Source organism: Mizuhopecten yessoensis, unplaced genomic scaffold (genome assembly GCF_002113885.1).
Source record: "Mizuhopecten yessoensis strain PY_sf001 unplaced genomic scaffold, ASM211388v2 scaffold7493, whole genome shotgun sequence".
NCBI lineage: Eukaryota > Metazoa > Mollusca > Bivalvia > Pectinida > Pectinidae > Mizuhopecten > Mizuhopecten yessoensis.
In genome coordinates this window covers 392,220-398,219 of record NW_018407075.1, presented here as the reverse complement: position 1 = coordinate 398,219, position 6,000 = coordinate 392,220, and the positions used below count along the sequence as shown (strand labels likewise).

The window sequence follows — 6,000 nt, the reverse complement described above, 5'->3', positions numbered from 1 at the left end:
TATAAAGGTGATACGTGTTCATTCTGGTCCAATCGTTGCTCAGTCGTCCAGAAGGACAACAATAGGCCGAATGCTCATTTGATAACTTCAAAGAATGCGGCTTTCGGGGCAATATTTAATATATGCTTTTAGCTTGCTTGATGAATTACGTTGCTTACTTATATGTGTATCGGAACTGGACTGGTTCGATCGTCGGCGACCCGGTAGCTCAATTGGTAGAGCGTCCGTCTAGAGTTCGGAGGGTCTCGGGCTCGAATCCCGGTATGGTCGTGCACTTCTATCTCCTGTGATATTTGTAAGATTTGTGTTGATAAATATGTAATACATGGCTATGTAACTGGTTTTAACTCATTTACCCTGAATTCATAATGAACTATTCCAACCTTTGAATTGGAAAAATGTAAAGGCGGATTTAGGGGTGAATGAGTTGATGGAACTCTAACATCAGAGACGGTTTTAAGTGTCATTTTGATACAAGAAAATGATACCCGAGTATACATCTAAAGGAATTCTGCTACCTTGAGGACGCATATCGGCGAAACCCTTGTTAATGCGGTTTTGTAATCCTTTGATCATAGTGCAATTACAGAGTGAAATTCTTTGATATGTCTAACCGCAAATTGAACTGTTTGTTACGGAAGCTGTCTCGAATGAGAGAGACATTCAATCAAGTGAATTTGTAAGGGTAATGAAGACATCGGCAAATTGTTACTGAGGGCATAACGCATAATAACAAGGCTTAGTTCAAAACAATTACATATCCAGTAGATTGGCAACACAATATATACAACTGGAAGATCAAAACAAAACTTTGACAAAGACAATTATCTTATCTTATCTTATTTCTACAGTTAGATGAAGTCAAGCGAATTTGGGGTGAATGACAAAGGAATGTTATAAATTCCGTTATAAGCTTCTCGTAGTACCAATCCATAATATGAATGCTTAAGGCATGACAGTTCGCTATGTAGAAAGAAGTAAAGTTATAACTATACTCGACTGAGTTCAGGAAATTCTCTCATGATCTTGACTAAACTGTGCAATTGAATACCCTATAACATGCAATCGGCGCGATATCCATATGGAAACATTCGTGGAGTTCGTGGTTACTATCGAACCACGGAAATAAATAAACACCAAAAATTAAATTGATATCCGTGACTATGATGGTTCGTATTGTTGTATCATCTAAATGGCTGCAAACCACGAAAGAAAATACCCATAAGCGTGTCATGCAAGACGGTACAAGAAGATACTATCATTAATTAGATGCATCTGATTTCAGGAAATTATAACTGAGGACAAGAACTTTGTCAAGAACATCACTGCATTGAATTCAAGAACTAACAAACGGTAAGTAGACTTCATTAAGTGCATACAACAATAACAAACGTTATTGGACACTAGGTACTATCGGATACAGATAAGTTTGTATTACAGGATTAACGTTCTCACTAAAGCTAAGGTCAAATACAGACAGGTCCATAGCGAGATATCACTGGAAAGAAAGAGTGGTGAAGACAGAACAGAAAAGAGATATACACTAAAGCTAAGGTCAAATAAAGACAGGCGTATAGAGAGATATCACCGGAAAAAAAGAGTAGGGAAGAGGAAGATATCACCGGAAAGAAAGAATGGGGAAGACAGAACAGAAAAGAGATATACACTAAAAGCTAAGGTCAAATAAAGACAAGTGCATAGGGGGGTCTCACCGGAAAGAAAGAGTGGGGAAGACAGAACAGAAAATAGATATACACTAAACGCTAAGGTCAAATAAAGACAGGTGCATAAGGGTATCACCGGGAAGAAAGGGTAGGGAAGACAGAACAGAAAAGATATATACATACCAAGTGTTGCAATAGTGACAGCACATCAGTTTTGGTTTCTTTGATAATTGAGCAGAAGTTACCGAAGACAGCACCTGTTTCTGCAGGGGACCCCAACATTACATTAGTCGCCTCTCCTAACATGAAGTGTGATACATCAGGTCCATTGGCTATGAAAACCAGCAGGGGTTTACAAGGAGGTACTAGTACAAACAAGAGAGGGTCAACGGTATATAAATACAGACTACGAAATTATAACCTTCTATCATTGAGGCATGTTACAAATAAAAACGAGGACTGACGTTGAATATCGTCAATGACATTAGTGTACAAACATGAGCATTTTTAATGTAGCTTAAACAAACTCCTTATTACATGAAGATCTGCATTTTATCATGTCAAAGAACAACAAACTACGACATTTTGTGCGACTAAGTTGTCGCGTGCAGTAGTGGAGATGTAAACAAAATCAGAATTTCGTGCAATTATAATTAGACATTTTGTAGATTCTCACGGTGCGTTATAATGGACAAAACTTGTTCGGCATAAGAACTGTAACAGAGACCGACAGCGTCTGACGTCATCATACAGACTAATTTAAATGTGATGACGCTATCTCAGTATGGTCTCAGCAGCGCCCCGAATCAGCTTTAATTCATTTTTTTTTTATATACGAATACAGATGGAAATTATCATTTTCATATTTTTGTTTATGCTGTTGATGTTTGATCGTCCAATAAACTAGGTACTTCTCAGGAAACGCATTGCTTCTACGTGTCATTATACCTAAGAACTGAGATGTATGTTTTTAACATTTATGATTGTATGCAACACAATTTCGTTCAAACATATTCTCAAGATGAGCGGCAACTGTTTTTGTTAGAATAATTCCATGTTTTCAGTTACAATTTCCGTCTCGGTACAAATGTTTATCGGAAACCATTACGGTTTCCGTCAAAAATGGAATGCAACGTCATGATATGATTGGTCCCGATTACTCTTACAGTTTGACGGAAAACCCCGAAAATGCCCGATTGGAAAACATTTGCCGGTTAGACTTCTTAGATCTATGCTTTCATAATTATTTGGGTTTGTAGTATGCATGTTTATTTTTAGCTCATGCAACGGAAATGTAAGTGTAACACTTTTAGAGGTCCAGTATTTAGGGTACTATACCGCTGATGGTCATATAATGTGTTTTGTTTCGTCTTAATCATCGAAAAGTGAATTACGATACTTTCATCATGGACTATTTAATATAGGCGTGAACGCGACAGGACGTAGGGTATTTCCCAGACATCCGCGATGTAACTAAACGCTTCACACGTCTGTGACGAGATCTAGAGTTCCCACGGGACCGGAAATCAATAGATACGAAACAGCGTCTCTGTACAGGTGCAAACTTCAGCCGAACTTACGTATGAATTATTGACGACGGAACATTAGTCATGATGCTTATTACACGTATAATTCATAGGCTAGCTTGGCTCTAAAAGATATTGTCCATTGTTATTAGCCGTTATAGAACATCCTTCGCGTTATATTTACTCAAAATTGACACACATGTACTGCAGATAGACAACGCTACATCCCCACAAAAGGTATACACGTACAGGATACATGGTGCAGTTGTTTAGTCAATTCTGGTGAAATGATCGAATATGTAACTACAAAATTATTTAAATGTAAGCCAATCCTATCACCTCGAAAGATAGAGTTTGTTAGAAAGTTTACGTCCGAAATTTTTAGTATCCAAAACATTTTTTTTTCTTTAAAAAAATCTTTCATTAGGAAAATCGCATACCAACCTGCTATGAATATTTTTAAAGTTCCTTTGGGAATTGCCTGTATGCGTAACGCGAGAGACGGGACGGTTCAAACAACGTGGTTTTTTTTCAAACCGGAAGTACTACAGACTTGTAAGGCAAATATCCTTCTCGTCCCCGACATCGATTGCTGTGTATATTGGCTGTGAGCGCTCACAGACATGCTCAGTAAATACCGTGCGAATGACACGTATTTGCAAACATGCAGGGAATTGAATTCAATAAACATTAGAATATTCCGGACCGGATTCTCAGATCTCCAATGTACGGAGATCTAGACCACGTCCTAATCCAATCTTCCTTGCTTCTGATGCCAAATATCGAGTTTTGCGTCCATTGCTTGTTTATGTCCTATTAAGAAAGAGCGATAATGTCAGACGGTTCCATACAATGCAGTGTACTCGCGTGCTGAACTTGATATTTAAAACGTTGCATGACAAATCCGATATTTTATATATAGACAGCCCATGCTTTATACAAATGTTATCCTAGAGTTGAATGGGAATGCATGTGAAAAAAATATTGCGAACAAAATCCTCTTTAAGCATTTTTGTATCGTTATGGTTGATGTTTGGTCCTTTGAGATCGTTTTGATATCTGCAGTTTCGATGACGTGAAGAATTGCTGCCGTAAGCAGGGGTGACGGATTGGTATGGAGGGAACAGTCGCTATATAGATGTCGTAATCCTGAAATGTGCCCCAGCTCTGTTCTCGACTGTCACCGGGAGCCGCAGCACGAGCAGAGCACGTTCTCCGGCGGGAACACTCCTGACACTTCAATACCACATACCAGCTTCAAACAGAGATGTATTTTGTTGAAACCATGACAGGGTAAGTTATATCATTTCTGATAACTGTTGAACGTTATTGCCAGGAATTACATAGAAATCAATCTAACGTTGGTACTACATATTACATAGAAACCCAACCATACGATCAATGTTCTTAAGCATAACGTGTTTTATAAACTTGCTGAACTTTCATATTTTAGAAGATTATTTTTCCTGTTTATGTTTTATTGTATATGCACAAAGAAGCGTTGAAAAGGTTTGCCCATTATGGATCATTGCCTTATCGTTGGGTAATCAACATGTGTATACACAGGTGTTTCTATAGATTTACCTTTGTACCTGTGTTTTATTACATACCTGTGGCATGTAAATGCACATAGCGGAAGCAACGGGGTTTGTTCTTCTCGCATGTGCATTGTCAGGGCCGGTGAAAGGTCAGAGTTCAGGTGATAAGGGGCCGTCGAGGTCGGACACTTGACAGATTTCTTGAGTAAAGATAACTTGCTATCTCTGTATTCTCTTCTTCTATCATATATAGAATGTTCACGTGTTAGGAAAAAGATTGAGACGTGCTTTGTTGGTTTTGTAAACAAACGGAAACGCCTTTGAAATTGTCAAAGGTTGAAGGAGTGCATGTTTCACGGTAACTCAAGCTTGTAGGCTTACCCATCCGAACAGATATGCATAACTTATAAGCGATTATTTTGGCACGGAGAACACTATTTATAGATTCGACCCCCGGGATTAAAAGTGACACTGGTTACGCCCGGAACAGTGTATAAAACCAGGGCCTCTCGAAGCAACATTTGGCACGGGGACCTACATTTTGATCCCGTTCCCTGGATTGATAGAAATATGGGCTACTCAAACCTGTGTGTGATCCTATAGCCCTTGGTGTAACAGCGACACAGAATACGAGATAATATACGTGAACCCCGACTGTCGGGTTTGACTGCATCGGGCACGGGAGCACTGTGGCCTTACTTCCGGGAAATAACGATAACATTGGCTACAGGAAAAGCGTGTTAGGATTCTGACCCCCGGAGTCGACAGTAACATGTAAGGTACGTCTAGCGTGATATGTTTAAATTGTTTGTGACATTGTTTGTCGGAAAGACATTACACATTAACACCGTATACACTTTCGTCGTACATATAGTAGACACATCTGTCAGCGTACACACTAATGACATCTGTCATCGTACAGACTAGTCACATCTATCATCGTACACACTAATGACATCTGTCATCGTACACACTAATGACATCTGTCATCGTACACATTAGACACATCTGTCATCGAACATACTAGTCACATCTGTCATAGTTCACTAAGCTAACACCTGCCATTGTACACATTAGACACATCTGTTATCGGACAGACTAGTCACATCTGTCATAGTTCACTAAGCTAACACCTGCCATTGTACACATTAGACACATCTGTTATCGGACAGACTAGTCACATCTGTCATAGTTCACTAAGCTAACACCTGCCATTGTACACATTAGACACATCTGTTATCGGACAGACTAGTCACATCTGTCATAGTTCTT

General features: G+C 39.1%; 1 protein-coding gene across 2 annotated transcripts in view; it reads left to right on the top strand.

Moving 5' to 3' along the window:
- The first annotated feature begins 4,346 nt into the window (after positions 1–4,346).
- LOC110453751 overlaps positions 4,347–6,000 on the top strand; it is a 54,618-nt gene continuing 52,964 nt past the window's right edge. The window contains exon 1 of one of the 2 annotated variants that reach the window (XM_021502884.1): positions 4,347–4,483. The gene's annotated coding sequence lies outside the window, so the exon portion shown is untranslated. Of the gene's footprint in view, positions 4,484–4,942; positions 5,508–6,000 lie in introns of those variants that run through there. The other variant, XM_021502882.1, reaches the window with a different exon arrangement.